Consider the following 16,115-nt stretch of genomic DNA (forward strand, 5'->3'; position numbering starts at 1 on the left):
TCTTATGTTGGACCATCAGTCCTACATTGGGGTGATTGTTACTTATGTTGGTTACCAACAAAAAATAGAATGGTTCATGATGAAATTATTGATGGTTTCCATCAAAATTATGTTGGTTCATCAAGGGAAAAGCATGACTTGGGCTCTTGGCTAACTCTTTTTGGATAAAAGGGTTTGTTTGGTTAGAATAGGATAATATTTTCTCATAATGAGCTAACACTCGGAGGTAAAATTTAGTTTTATGGTAGCCAATTTCACAATTAAGCCTTAATTTTTTTTAAGACAAATCTTGCTTCGGATCATGGGCTAACGAAAACTTTTGGATGATTAACCATTTTCAATAAAGAGCTTAAACTAGGAGGAAAAATCTCCTTTTAACCCCAGCCATCAGACTAACCATGGGTGGTTTTCCTCTCTATGTAACGCAAATGCGGGTTAGCTCCATTTAAAAGGCCTCCACGAAGGCAAAATTTCTCCCAATACTTGACCCAGGACTTCCCTAGTCTTCAGTATTGGGTTCAAAATTACAAGGATACGCAGTTGAAAATTGGTGGTCGTAATGGATAGCGCAAAAAACTGGGTCGGCTGTTCAACGACGGTTACAAAATGAAAAAAAATTAGTTTAGCTAGCAAAGAAGTGTTTTCGCTAAAAAACACATGGGTTTTCTTTTTTCTTAAAAAAGAACTTTTTAGCGTTTAGACTAATGAAAAGCTTTTGTGAGCAAGCATAGGCTTACTATATCCTCATATAAAGCTAATTCGGAATTGTAAAAACTTTTAATTAGAAATTTAAGAGGCAAATTTTTATCTTGTTACTGAATTTAGTTGAATTCTGTTAAATAAAATATAATAAGTATAGAATTCATTTACAATGAGCGAAAAAAATGCATTTCACAGAAGCTTTTTTTCCAACACAATTTTTTCTAAAAAATTGTACTAATAATTTTCCGAGTACAAATATTAACGTTAAAAAACTTTGTAGACTAACTACCACTAAAATTTTTCAATTCCTATTCACAAGTATATAAAACATGTTAACTCGATTCTATCTTGAGGATCGTTTTGATAGATAACACTGAAACTTCCGTTAACATGCTCCTCACATTGGACGCCTTCGGACACGCCTATCTTGATAGTCGCATTCACTTCGATTTGAACACGCCTGCTTCTAACAACACGTCTATCTCTCACTGAAACACTCACTTCGATTTGAGCTCGTCTTTAGTTTTAGTTTGATGGACAGAAGACAGACAAACAGTTGACTTTCTATTTGCGAATGCGACATTATCCTCCTCGCTCTGTTGCTGCTCAGTCTCGATCACACACTACGGGGAGCAGTAAACACTGCTAATAGCAACAGAGTGATCACGCACACAACCGTGATCTTGACACAGTTCTTTAAATCACCGCTCAAAATCCGGTGATCTTAATACAGCACTCCCGGCCTCTCATAAAAACAGCAATAAATCATATACTGCTTATTGCTGTTTTTATGAGATTGCTGTTTCATGTTTTTATTCATAGAATTCTATCCCAAATAAAATTCTGGTGGGGGAGTAATGTAGCGTAGCTACCACAACAATTATTCAATACCAATTCACTAGTACATAAGTATTCAAAATTTTTATCACCACAGGCCACTAAAGGAGGGAGCACCTAATTCAAATTTTTCTAATTAGAATGTCTAATTAGCTTTAGTTCATAAGACAGTTAACTCCCAGCATTTTAGTCTTCTAAAAAAGTTTCTTTTTCCTCCCGAAAAGATAAGTGATAAAAAAAAACTAAATTGTTTCATCATCAGCATTTATATAAAATAAATGAAGCAGTCTTACACACCGTAATGTTATAATGAATATAGGTATTTATGATTAGAACTGTAGTATTACATTCTGAAAATAAAATTTTTTAATTATTTTCATAAGATCAGCTAACAGAATGTTAGCATTTTATTTTTAACTCTTTTCTCTCTAATCTTGTCAAACGTATAAACCGAATCCTGCCCTTAGCGTCTTCTTAAAACACAGTAAAAAAGTGAAAAAAAATTCATTATTCGAACTTATTTTGCGTAAACAAAATACACTGGTTATCATAAATTAAGGAAAAATCACAAAAATAGCGATAACTCTTTCAAAAGTAAGCCAAACCGTGCAAAATTTGCATATGTTGTCCACTAAGAGTAGCTGAGTAAAATTGCAATATGCAAATTAGTGGCGCTGCACTCGGCTTACGTCATCTGCCTGGAGCATAAAAGTCCAAGTTTGAGAGAAAGCACACAAATTTTACTGTGATTGCGACATTGAAAATCTGAGATAGCCAATTCGTAATAATGACCTCTAGGCATCATTTGCCTGAAGAACTACGATGGAGAGCCATCGGGAGACTAGAGGCAGGGCAGAGTCAATCAGAAGTGGCCAGATGGCTAAATGTGAGTCCATCTGTGGTTCATAGACTTTGGAGGCAATTTCAAACCACAGATTCGGCATCTAGGAGGTTCAGTCAAGGACGGCCAACTGTTACGACCAGTGCCGATGACCGATATTTGACATTAAGTGCACGCAGGAATAGAACCGCTACTCCGACACATCTTAGATCCTCTCTTGCTGCAGCCACCGGAAGGTTGGTGTCAACGTCAACTGTGCGCAGAAGGCTCCACGAAGGTGGTCTGTATGCGAGACGACCAGCCATTTGCGTGCCGCTCACATCACGCCATAGGAGAGACCGTTTGCAGTGGGCCCGACAACATGTCCACTGGACGTCAGATCAATGGAGGCCTGTTCTCTTTACGGATGAGTCCAGGTTTAGTCTAGAAAGTGACAGTAGACGTTATTTGATATGGAGAGAACCTGGGACCCGTTATCATCCATCAAACATCCGGGAAAGAGATGCATACGGAAGAGGCAGTGTCTGTGTTTGGGGAGGCATATCCTTAGGAGGGCGCACATACCTCCATGTCTTTCCAAGGGGAACCGTGAATGCTCAGGTTTATCGAGACAACATCCTTGATGCTTATGTGCGCCCATATGCCGGGGCAATTGGTGATTGCTTCCTGTTACAGGACGATAATGCAAGACCACACAGAGCTCGCATTGTTGATGATTATCTTCAACAGGAAACAATTACTCGCATGGAGTGGCCAGCTCGATCCCCGGACTTGAATCCTATCGAGCACGTTTGGGATGCTCTAGGGAGGCGTGTATCTGCCATCAATCCGCCCCCTCAGACCCTTGCCACGCTTGCAACTGCTTTACAAGAGCAATGGCTCTCACTTCCTATTGAACTGATAGACCGCATAATTGAAAGCATCACACATCGCTGTTTGTGCTGTATTGCTTCTAGAGGCAATCATATTCCATATTAAAGGTACTTTTTCTATTGCAAACCGATACTTCCAATTTGTTTATTTTATACATGTGCTAATTTCTATACTACTATTAATGTCTGATAATTTCTTTTTATGTTGTTTAATACCTTACTATGTGTTGTATATTGTGGGTAAGTTTCATAAAATTCCATGTGTAATTTCTTGAGTTATCGCGATTTTTGTGAATTTTCCTTAATTTATGATAACCAGTGTAGTTCTACTAACGAGAACGTATTAATATAAATATTTATATTTGGCTTTCTAATCATGAAAGTTGTAACATTTGTTTTAACGTTAAAGTGAAAGATACAAATAAATTTACTACCACTTTTTTAAATTCGGTATTTTTCATACGTTAGTTTCTTTTTGTGGGCAAACTTAAGAAAGGAAAGGCGAAGTTAAAAGGAAAACATTCAGGCATTCTTAGTTTTTATACAGTTTCTATATTGTAAAAAAAATTGCAATTGTGATTTTAGAAGTAAAAATATTAAATTTAGAAGTAGAGACAATTTATAAGAATCTCTTCGTTTGAGAGCCCTGTCAAACATTGAGACTAAACATCTTTCGAGTTTACGAATGCTTTATTTTTATTATTTTTTTTAGTATGCCTTTTCTTAAGTCAGCTAAGCACTTTTAAGATTTAAGAAATAAACAGAGTGGTTTTAAAGATGACCTGTTTCCGAAATAAACCATTTAATATATTTCAAGAGCTTGAAAAAGAGTGTGTTTTAAAAGTTTTTATTTCTAATTAAATAATTATTTTATTTCACATTTTTTATTTTATTTTCCCCTTCATATCTTATCGCTATAGTCTCATTTGCTTTGTCAAAATGAAGGTAAAACCTTTCCTGTTTCTCGCCGAGGAGACGGTATATGGGTGATTCTCACGAAATATGACAATTCACTGTCCCTTGCACCAAGATCTAATACTAAAAGAACTTTTTTTAAAGAAATTTATAAATAGCATTTCTGTTAGCATTTTAAAATGACTTTGCAATAGCATTGACTGTTTGGTATAGTTAAAAAATTTATTTGAACTTCAAAATGTCTTTTTCCTGGTATGTCCCAAACAATGTTTCCTGTAATAACTCAAAGCTTCCCATAAATTTTTCAATATCTATTTTTTTTCCATCTCAACCAGTGTAGGCATTTCTAGAATATACGCATAGGGTATTATTTACAAAAACTTATTTTAAAATATTTTTTTTCTGTCAATAATTTGCTTGTTCCAAGAAAATTTCATTTTCCTGGCTACTTTTATTTAGTGGTTATAACCAAAAGAGATAGAGCCAGCAATTAATATCTTATGTTAATAGATTGATTAGATGCCCTCCTATATGAACAAGTCTTGTTGCATGAATAAAGAGCCAATTTTCTGGTTCAAAATATATTTCTAAACGTTTTTCAAGGTGAGTAGGTTTTTGTGTTGTCATTTTTCTGACTTCGTGAAATAATTAATAACATAAACTACATAGATTTATCTGAGTTATTTTAAGAAACCCTGTTGTTTTCTGCAGCATATAAACGTCTTAGGCCAAAATATTAAATTAAAGTTATATGCTATAAAATGGCGAATTTGTCATTATCCTGGCTTATGGATGCCAGAGCATTGAAGTGTTACCAGATTTTTTTTCAACTGCTAATACTGAAAGGAGGGAAGGCAAATATTAATCTAATACCAAGTTTATGAATGATTGTAATATGCTTGAGTGTAATCAAAGTTATTTATTTATCTAATGATTGATTATTATACACAATTTTACTCTGTACATGTCCGCAACAAAAAAATTTCCGATTCTTCCTACAGTGGATAAAAAGAATTAATTTAGGCAATTTATGGTCCATCTAACATAAAAGCCTAAGTTGACTTACTTACTATTAACTTAATATAACTGTTTTTTAAACTTCTAAGCTAATAAGTCATTTTCCTAACATTCAAGATTTGGTGAATTTCTATTTTATTTTTTTTCTCGAAGAAATGTCAACAAACTACACTGCTGCCTGTAAGATATTAATAAGTGTAACTAAAGAATTATACACAAAAAATTTTAGATTATTTTGAAGACTTTAAATTTGAAGAAATTTTTTGGTCCGAATTGTCGTGTTTAGAAAGAATCACCCATATATACCTTCGTATATAGTAACACAAAAATGTACATACCTTTATTATCCGGTAAATATACCTTTATTATACGTTATATACCTTTATTATACGTTATATACCTTTAGATATGGATAAATACTGTTTATATTGTATTAATACTAAGAGGATGTTCTCTTCAGTAAGCATAAAATTTAGCTTCTTTTTAAAAAGTAAGAAAGGCAGTGACATAATTTCGATTGAATTAGAACGATATGTTTTATTCTAAGGAATATGAGTTTCTTACTAATTATTAGGAATAATTTTCTGAAAGAATAAGAGTGATTTTTTATCCCTTCGAGTTCGTTAAAAAACAAATATGAAGTAGTATTTACAATAATTTTATTTTTTCAAAATAATTATAAATTAAATGTGTCTTAAGCGGATATCCACACGAGAGAAAAATAAGTGCAACTCTAAAGGCAATTTTGCAGTTCGGTTGCTTAATTGCCAAAATGGTTGCTCGGAAACCATTTTTTATTGCTTATCTTAACTTTTAAATGAGATTTTATTTTTTTCATGTGATACTATTATGTCATTCTTTTTCAATTTCTTTTTTTAAGAAGAGGAAATCGCTGTAGAATATTGATTGGTTTCCTTTTGTGCATCTTAAAGTCTTTTCTTAGCTACAAATAACACTTTACTTCAACATTAGTGGAGCAGCATAGTATAAGAAGGATTTCCAGCTCATTATATGAAAATGATATTAAGATGTAAATAAATTCCATGTTGCATCTCTAAAGATGGGGTTAAAGGGGGATGGAATTAAATACTGTTTTTACGTTGAATCGAGTGACTAATATTATAAAAGTTTTTTATGTTTCACGTATAAAAGTAAAGTTTATTTATACGTATCTAGCATTGCAAGCTAGGCAAGTGAGATATCGTAAATGCCAAATCGAATAAAACCAAGCTCTCTGATTTAATACTTTAGCAATTCAAAAATTTATAAAAGTTTCCTGTGTAGAAAGAACAATTTTTTTACTTTGACTTATACCACTTTATGCAGCGGACATTGCTATCTAGACAAGTGAGGCTTTTCTTCCTATTTAATTTTTCTTGGTTAATACCGTAAAATAGTCCTTTGAAGTAATTGTTTAGAAGAAATGAGGATATAATGTATGAAATATACAAATTTTGACTTACTTTTTAGTCATAAAATATTTAAAACATCAGAACCATTAGATCTATCAAATCTTTTCAATTTTTTTTAAAATTTAGCCTAAAAAATACAAATAAATAATGTCTAACTTGTCTATACAATAATGTCTCAGAATTTTATTGTCATAAAATGCTTTTGCATTGCATTAACTGCAAATATTATCATGAATATCACTTTCATGAAATACCAATTTTTTTCAAAATTGTTTTAAAAAATACAATAGGATTTTCAATCTCATTCTTACAATTTATTATTGTATAATTTCAAATATTCATTATTTATCTATGACAATTTAATTAAAATTTGCAGGATTTATTTTAGGAAAAATTTGTTGTATGTTAATTTACACACAAAATAAATTCAAATTTATTAATAACTAGAAAAATAAGCAATATTTTATTAATAGCATACTTTTTATGCACCCTGTTATTTTTGTTATAGGCTCTTTAAACGTATTTTGCATTTTAAATTAGACAAGAATCAATGAAAAAATGGTCAATACTTAGAACTTTATTCATTTTCATTTTTAATTTTTTTTTCAATTTCAATCATAAAAACAATATTACAACTCTTTCCTTCTACACCAGACAAACCTTACATGTTTCCACAAAATATCTGAAATAGAAGAAAGAAATTACTATCATGATAAAATTTTTCCCTCACATTATTAGAATGAGGGAGATTATAAATCAGTTATGCCTTCAGGTATCCCTCAGAAACTTATTTGAAGTTTGATAGATATTTTGATTATAGTTCAAAGATTTATTCTATACACGAACGAAAGAAGGGAGGTACATTAGGTTTTGTAGTTTTCATGTTTGGACTGAAATTTGTTTAAAAAAATAAATGCTATTTATAAATGAAGACTATTGAAAATGAAAGTATATTGAATAATTAATAAGGTAAACTTACATACTAACTGCCATTGTAGAAAAGTAAAGTATCCATAGTTAACTTTGAATAATAAGAAAGACACATTATTCAAATTTGTTTTATTAGTATGATGTAACAATTATTTATTCACTTTAAACTAATAACATTAAAATTTATTATAATTTTTTCCAATCAAAACTTTCGTTACTTTTGATAGAAATAACTTCTAAATTAATATAGAGGATGAAGTTTTCAGGCTTTTCACATTAAAATATTAGCCAAGCATCTTGTTAAACTTTGTTGCATTATTATTTTAACATATAAAACATAAGAGATTGCATTTTTTAATTTTAAATTTTAATCTTTATTCATGTTGATTAAAAAAACATGTTTCCTATTGCAAGAAAAAAAAATTATTTTCCCTAAGAATTCTTTAATTTTTGAATAGCTTATTTTAATGCGAGTTAGAAAATTCTGAAAACATGTTCGGTAAATATTTAACTTGTCCCCCCAAGAAGTTACCCCATTTTACGGTAATTATTAGAAAGTTTTTTTTAAAGAAAGGTAGTTAATATACTACGTAAAAATAATTTTTAAAATTAAAAATTCCGCACATCAAACTGCTCTATATTCTACAATCATTTTCCTTTTTATTTTCTTATCTGTTTCTACATTCGTCCCCTCTCTGTTTTGGTGTATTTTGATTGAATAATAATAAACAAAATATTATGCTAAAGTTAACACACATTTATCTTTTCTGTAATGGCAGCAAGTATATAATTTTACCTTACTAATTTTTCAATCTACTTTCATTTTCAATATAACGAAAAATGTTTTGTAAATACAAAATTTTGTTGCATTATTGTAAATAAGGCCTGGATTTTGATGACATTTGCATTTTTTTGCATTTTTTGCATTTTTGGACATTTTTTGTCCTTTTTTTAGATTTATAGGGCATTTTTTTAAATTTTGGGGTGTATTTTGCATTTTGAAGCATTTTTTAAGCTTTTTGTTATTTTTCTACTATTTTTATTATTTTTTGGGGCATTTTTATTACATGAAGTACAAGATTTATCTCATAATTTGTCTTGATTCAGAAGATGCTACATCAATTAAGATAGCGCAAAACGTGTAGGCCTCTGATAAAATCGAAGGTAACTTATCATTTATCAAGTCTAAGTTTGCTATTGTGTCCTCGACAATTACAAGCTTGGTAAAACAAGAATTGGAGTTCTGCGATGCAATAAATTCTATTGACGTAGTGAGTCAATTGTTGCAAAAAGCAAGTGGAAAGATAGCACAAAGTGTAGCAGGTAAATTGAACAAAGTTTTGGAGAAGAACACTGGCTCCTAAACAATGAAGAAAATACCTAGGATATTAGCAGGTGAAGTAACATCTTTTCAAATTGAAGAAGAATTGTTAGTAAGTGAGACCGTCTTTTTCAAGTACGCACCAATAACATCAGTAGACGTTGAAAGAAGCTTCTCCAGGTATAAAAATTTACTTTCAGACAAGAGACGCTCGTTTACATTTCAAAAATCATTTAATAATCCAATGTAATTCTGATATTTAGCAGTTTTATTAGATGGAAATTGTTATATTCATTAAAGTTTCTATACAAAATGAAAATGTCTCGGAGTCAATACATTTTCCTTTTTTCTTGTTATTTTAGGATATAAAACATATTTTTCAAACTTTAATGAACATAGAACAAGTAGTGCATTGCTTAATATTTTTTGAAATGACTCATAATATTAAAAAGTGAAAAATTGTTTTAGTTCAATATTTTTACTTTATTTAAGTCATGTCATAAGGCATTTTCGCGATGTTTGCATTTTTAGAGCATTTTTTAAGGGTATTTTTTGCACTTTTTAAGGGCATTAGTTGAGATTTTTTAGGTCATCGAAATCCGGGCTCTAATTATAAAGTATAAAATATAATAAAGATTGTATTTCTTTGTTTTTAAATTTTAATATTTCTTTTTGATTTTTATACCTGTTGAAAGTAAAAGCATGTGTTTGATTTTTGAAAAAGTTAATTTTTTTTTATTTGTGAAATAGTTCTTTTATTTTTTCCTACGAATTGCTTTAATTTTAGAAAAGCTTATTTTAAAACACGTTAGAAAACTAAGAAAACATGTGTGGCAAATATTTACCTTATCTCTCACAAAGTTACCCAATTTTTAAAAATACAAATTATCAATACTCCTATCTGTTTCTACATTCATCCGCTCTTTTGTTTGGTGTATGATGATTTGCATAATATTTAGTTCATTATTATTCAAAGTTAACTATTGATACTTTTTTATTTATACTTTACATTTATCTATTGATCCTTTACTTTTCTACAATGTAAGTAAGTATGTAAGTTTAAATTACTGATTTTTCAATATAGTTTAATTTTCAATAGTCTTCATTTATAAATACCATTTATTTTTTAAAAGAAATTTCAGTATAATCATAAAAACTATAAAACCAATTATACCTCCCATCTTTCATTAGTTGTATAGAATAATCTTAGAACAATAATCAAAATATCTATCAAACTTAAAATAATCAGATATTTTGAGGAACCCTGTAATTTTTGTCTGGTGTAAAAGAAAAGAGATGTTATATTGTTTTTAAGATTGAAATTAAAAAGCAATAATTCAAAATTGAAAATACACTTGTTAGTAAATGCTTTACTTTTTATGCTGATTCTTGTGTTATTTAAAATGTAAAATACGCTTAAAGCCTATAAGAAAAATAATAGGGTACATATTCTCCTACTACAATTCTCCTACTACAACATATTTTTTTCTAGTTATTAATACATTTGAATTTATATAGTATGTATATGTTACAATAAATTTGTCCTAAATTATATCCTGTAATTTTTAATTAAATCATCTTATACCAATAATTAAATTCTTACAATAATAAGTAAATATGACATTGAATTCAGGAAAATCAATCCTCTTTTACTTAAAAAAATTTTTTGTTACATTTCACGCATTAAACCTTAATTTCTTCTCAAAAATTATTTCAAAGGACTATTTTACCAGATTAAGAGTAAAAAAATAAATTTGAAGTAATGCTTCACTTGTCTAGATAGCAGTGTCAGTTGCATAAAGTGTTGTAAGTCTAAGTCGAAAAATTGTACTTTCTGCACATAAAACCTTAATAAATTTTCGAACTACTAAACTATTAAATCAGACAGCTTGGTCTTATTCTCATTCGATTTAGCGTAATGATATGCATAGGTAACGATATCTTACTTGCCTATTTAGCTATGTTAGATACGTTAATAGATATAAATAAAAAACTGTACATAAAACATAAATAACTTTTATAATATTGGTCACTTCATTCAATTTAAAGAAATCGTAAAAATACTAGATAGTATTTAAGACTATCCTATTTTTATAAATGCAACATGTTATCTTAATATCAATTCCATATTTATGAGCTAGAAATCATAATTCTTTTTATACTATGGTGCTCCACTAACGCGGAAGTGAAGTTTTCAAAATTTCTATTTGCATCTGAATAAAGAAGTTATAAAATGCAAAAAATTAAACGTGTATCAATTCAGCGTCTTTCCACAAACTGTTTTTAAAGCTTTTAAAATATATTAAGTGGATTATTTCAAAAACAGGTTGGTAATTTAAAGCATTCAGTTTATTTATAAAATCTTAAAAGTGCTTAGCTGACATACGAACATACACACTAAAAGAAATAAAGCGTTCGTAAACTCAAAAGATGTTAAGGCTCAATATTGGACAGGACTCGATATTGGACATTAACAAATAAAGTCGACACTGCTTCTAAATGTAATATTTTTACTTCTAAAATTACAATTACCATTTTTTTTATTTCATGTAGTTTGGAAGCTGTATGAAATCCAAGCAGGCCTGAATGTTTTCCTTTTAATTTTATGTGTTATTGAGACATAAAGTGGATGTTACGAAAGTTTCCAGGTCTTCCGAACCCCAGCCAAATTGCTTAAAGTCGTTGCAAAATCTAGATCATAAACGATGTTTCTTGCTTTTTAAAATTTATCATCAGATCTTTCAGACCTCCACAGTAGTTTAGGAAGTTTCTTCATGTAAAAAGAAATCTGATAAGTACGACAAGAAATTTATGTAAATTCAGGCGGTTACAAACTTAAAAAAACTTCAAGTCGTACTTTGATCAACAGTTTACTATCCTCGTTTTTTGGCAGAACTTTCGAAATCCTGAGTTACTCATTCTCAGTGAGAAGTTTCCCAAAAAAGTAAAAATTTTAAGTTTGCCCATATGAAGTAACAAACTTATGAAAAATAATGAATTTAAAAAAAGTGGTAGTAAATTTATTTATACCGTTCACTTTAACGTTAAAATAAATGTTACAACTTTCATGATTACATAGCCAAATATAATTATTTACATTGTTAATACAGGATGCGCAGCCAAATTTTTCAACAAAAAATAAGCACTTTTAAGCACTCAAAAAGTATTTTTTTTTAACACTTTAAAAAAATAACATCATTAGGATATGCTCTCAAATAATTTTTCTCCTTCATATTGTTGAAAATTTTTTAATATATATTTATTTTAACAAATTATATATTATATATTTATTTTAACAAATGCGAAATAATTTTAAAAGTTACATGATCACGATAAAATAACTAGTTTCTGACAAGGAATTCTTTTCTTGATTACATTGGCCACCATAAAAACAATTTATGCGCAATTTTAAATATAGTCAGTATTGAGAGGATTATTCTATTTTTTAATTTAATAATTATTTTACACAATTATGTAAAAAAATAATTATTCAAAATTAGAATTTATTATTTACTATTAAGAAGGTTATCAATTGTATTTTCTTAGATTTAAATAAAAGTTATTTAAGCACAGTCTTACCAGCAAATAAGGAAAAAAAATTTATAATGTAATAATGATAAAAAGAAAGGTCACGTACCTTCCATTCTCTGAAGCGAATCAGGGTATCCAGTCATTGATTGGATCTAATTCTCCAGATAAATTACCAACAGAACGTCCATCAGCAGTCAGTCGGGCTTCAAACCAAGCTGCAGGTCTTCTTGTTTGGCAAAATATAATGGCCTGACCGATTGATATGGAACCACAGATATTAGACAATTCTAGATATTTGCCTTCGATGGTGTGACACATAACTGCGTGACATTTTCTGGCCTCCATTGTTCAGCTGCAACATTATGAGTTCAGTTATAATCATTTCTGCAAAACACATCAGGTGAGTAAGTGGTGGAGAACAACATCATTTGACAACTATTGGACACCCTGCGGTGATTACGCAAACATTGATCATGATGCCCCTAAGTCGAAATTATGACATCAGCTTCATCCAAAACAAAAATTCTCAGCTTATAGAAATCGAAGTATCGCTCTCATCTAGTCCAATGGAACACTTTTCCAGGCGTTCCGGTCACAAAATTCTCTTTTATTGTGGAACCTCTTGTCAAGCTCTCGCCTCTAACAGCCCTTTGGAGTTCAATCCCTTCGATAAATTGCGCCATTTTTTGCCACCTCGCCAATCTACAGGGCAAACTCATATGTAGGTGATGCAAGCCCTGATCTGCTCTTACTTAACTTGACAAAAGAGCCGCGATGGTTCAGGGGATAAAGCTTTCGCCTTCCACTGAGGTTAATCGGGCTTGAATTCCGGCGATTGCTTGTTGATACGAATTCCGCATCTGGCTTGCATCGACCACAGTGCTGACGTGAAATATACTCAGTGGTAGACGGATCATGGGTTAGAGTCCCCTTGCCGTCAAGCTAACCATGGCATGGTCTTCCCCTCCATGTCAGGCAAATTCATGCGACTTTGTGATCATTTTTATGCATATGAATATTCAGTCAAATTTTTAGTATCAATACAAATGAGTTTTGAATATTTTTTTTCCTGCTGTTTTTTTAGCAGTTACTACTTTGTATTTCCACTTCGTTACTTTTAATACTTTTAATTTTCGATACTTTTAATTTCGATACTTTTAGCACAATATTATCATGGACGAAGCGAGCATTTAGACCACAACTTTTCGACGTGCTTCATTCGTGCCGATAATATAATTGCTAACTATCTTTCAAAGGTTATTTCATAAATTATTGATAAACAATTCTGCATGGTTTTAAAAGTTCCGATATTTTAAATACGCTATTATTACGGCCCTCGAATTTTGAATCGCGGATTTAAATAATCACTGTTTGATAGGTTTTATTTGTGTTGATTTTATCGTAAATGCCAGTGATATTTTAATCGTCTCGTCTTTTCGGCAGTTGTACGCTTTTTTATGTGGTTTAAAAATTTCTTATATTTTAATACTATATTATTTCCAGGTTAGGGATTTCTATAATTGTTTAACAATAACTAATAAATAATTCAAAAGTAAAATTTTTAAGGCTTAATTATTTCTCTTAAATTACTATTTTTATATTATTTATTTTAATTTTAAATATAATTTTAAACTCATAATTTTTTTTGTGTTTTGATTTGGGTTGTCCTAAAAAAGTTCCTAAAAAAGTTTATATCTAAATAATTGTGTACTTGTATTATTTTCAGTTTTCTAAACATTTTGTTTGGGGGGTCTAGGTTGGTTGTAATTTCATCAAAAACGCTTTATTGTACAATTTATTTTTCAACTTGTTACAAATTACCTAAAATTGTACTCAGGATTCAGAGTTTATTTTTTCAGGACTTTAACATAAGCACAGACATTACTTAAATACAAACATTCTTGTGATATATCAAAAAGAACTTTTATAATTAAATTTTTCTTAGACTTAAATTTTTAAAATACAATAAATTTTAAAAATTAAATTTTAAAAAAAATAAAAGAGATACTGTGACATATTGCGCGTACTATAAAAGTCATAAAAATTATGCTAATGAATTGAAATAACTTTCAAACGAGAGTAAAATATCTTTCAAAAACCATACTAGCTAAAAAAAAATTGAAAAATGAGAAATGTCTTTAAATAAGAAAAAAAAATATCTTTAAAGCACCATGCTATACTGAATCTAATTACTAAGTTTTAACTTAATTGATTTATTAGAAGTCGAGAAATCTTGTGGTCGAAAAAAAAAATCTCGAATTGTGAAAACCCGATTTAAAAGACAGAACTTTAGATAAATACTTTTGAACAAAATAAGCGAGTATACAAATGATTCTTCATTTTAGAAAACTAGTGGTATTTATTGCTTTCATGAATGGGTATCGGAATTTTTACTGACATTTTGGAAGTTATTATCTAATACTTGGTATCCAGTTACTCTGAATTAAACAGATCATAAAAAAAAATTCTTTAAAAAAAAATCGAATTATTAAATATTAAGGAATTGAATTATTAACTATGAATTAAGGAAAAACTCCCTAGTCCTAGGTGATTTTCTTACAGATAGAATTATCTGAGAAATAAAAAAAACTAATATTGTTCAACAATAACATGCGAACTTATTTTTCGCACAATTATAGCATTATTAAGTAAAAATTAAGCAAAATTTGGAGGGGGCAAAGTGATAATATATGTATTTAAATCAAGTTTATTCTTTTAATACTCTATGCTATAATTAAACTTAACTTAAATACTGCAAACTATAACTTAAGTAATCTACACTGTAACTAAAAATACACTTTAAATGCACACTATTTTCTGTTCAGGTATTAAAACAGCCTTTAACTTAATTTCTTTTTTAATTTTATAAACTAAATCATTGATGTTACAATAAAAATTCACTAATTTGTAAAAAGTATTTAAAGTTAAAAGTTTTTAAGTCTATGTAATGAATGACGCCAGACCCTATCATTTTATAATTAGGTACGTAAAAAATTAAATCTGTATTAAAAATATCTACTATAAATAACTTTAGAGTATTATCTAAATTGGTTTTCGATAATTCTGATAATTTATTTATCAGATTCTGTGATGAAAATTAAAATGCTATGGTAATTGTGAAAACTAAGAGTGATTTAGAGCGTTATATAATAATATATAATTTGATTATGACATTTATTTAAAAAAGTTATTTAATTGTAAAATTAAGTTTGATTATACGCCTTAATGTAAAACATTGAAAGAAACTACAGTTGTTATAATTTGTGACAGGGTCGTTATGTCGTAAAAAAAACGTTGTTAAAGCAAGTTTAAAATAAAAAATAAAAATGTGTTTTAAACATACTTAAAAAAATTAAAATTTAAAAAAGAAATTTTTTTTTTAAAGGAAAATTCCCGAAACTAATGGGAAAATGTTTAGTTCAAATAAAAAGGTTTAAGCTAAAAATAACATGAAATGCAGTATAAGAACAAATGCTCTCAACATTTGGTTTTGTACATTGTAAAATAAGGAATTGTTTGAGTGTTGCCAAGATTGCAAAGCTTGTAACAATATTGGAAGCTCTAAATAAATACATTTTTATATTTTGAAAGCAAATGTGACTTTACATAGGGTTCTTTTAGATTAAAAAAAAAATAAGTATATATATGAAAAAACATGTTAAATTCTAATATAAATGGAAAAAATCTCTTTAAACAAAAAAAGTATGTTTTAAACAAAAAAAAACATGTTTCAAACA

At 29.2% G+C, this 16,115-nt stretch overlaps 1 protein-coding gene across 1 annotated transcript in view; it reads right to left on the minus strand.

Annotated features, from left to right (window-relative positions):
- The window catches only part of LOC147816209 (uncharacterized), a 71,676-nt gene that overhangs the window by 50,464 nt on the left and 5,097 nt on the right, over positions 1 to 16,115 (minus strand). Inside the window, exon 2 of the mRNA XM_087156733.1 lies at positions 12,485 to 12,730. The gene's annotated coding sequence lies outside the window, so the exon portion shown is untranslated. The remainder of the gene's footprint in view (positions 1 to 12,484; positions 12,731 to 16,115) is intronic.

Source organism: Parasteatoda tepidariorum, chromosome 2, assembly GCF_982258835.1.
Source record: "Parasteatoda tepidariorum strain Cologne lab strain chromosome 2, Ptep-v5.0, whole genome shotgun sequence".
NCBI classification, from domain to species: Eukaryota; Metazoa; Arthropoda; class Arachnida; order Araneae; family Theridiidae; genus Parasteatoda; species Parasteatoda tepidariorum.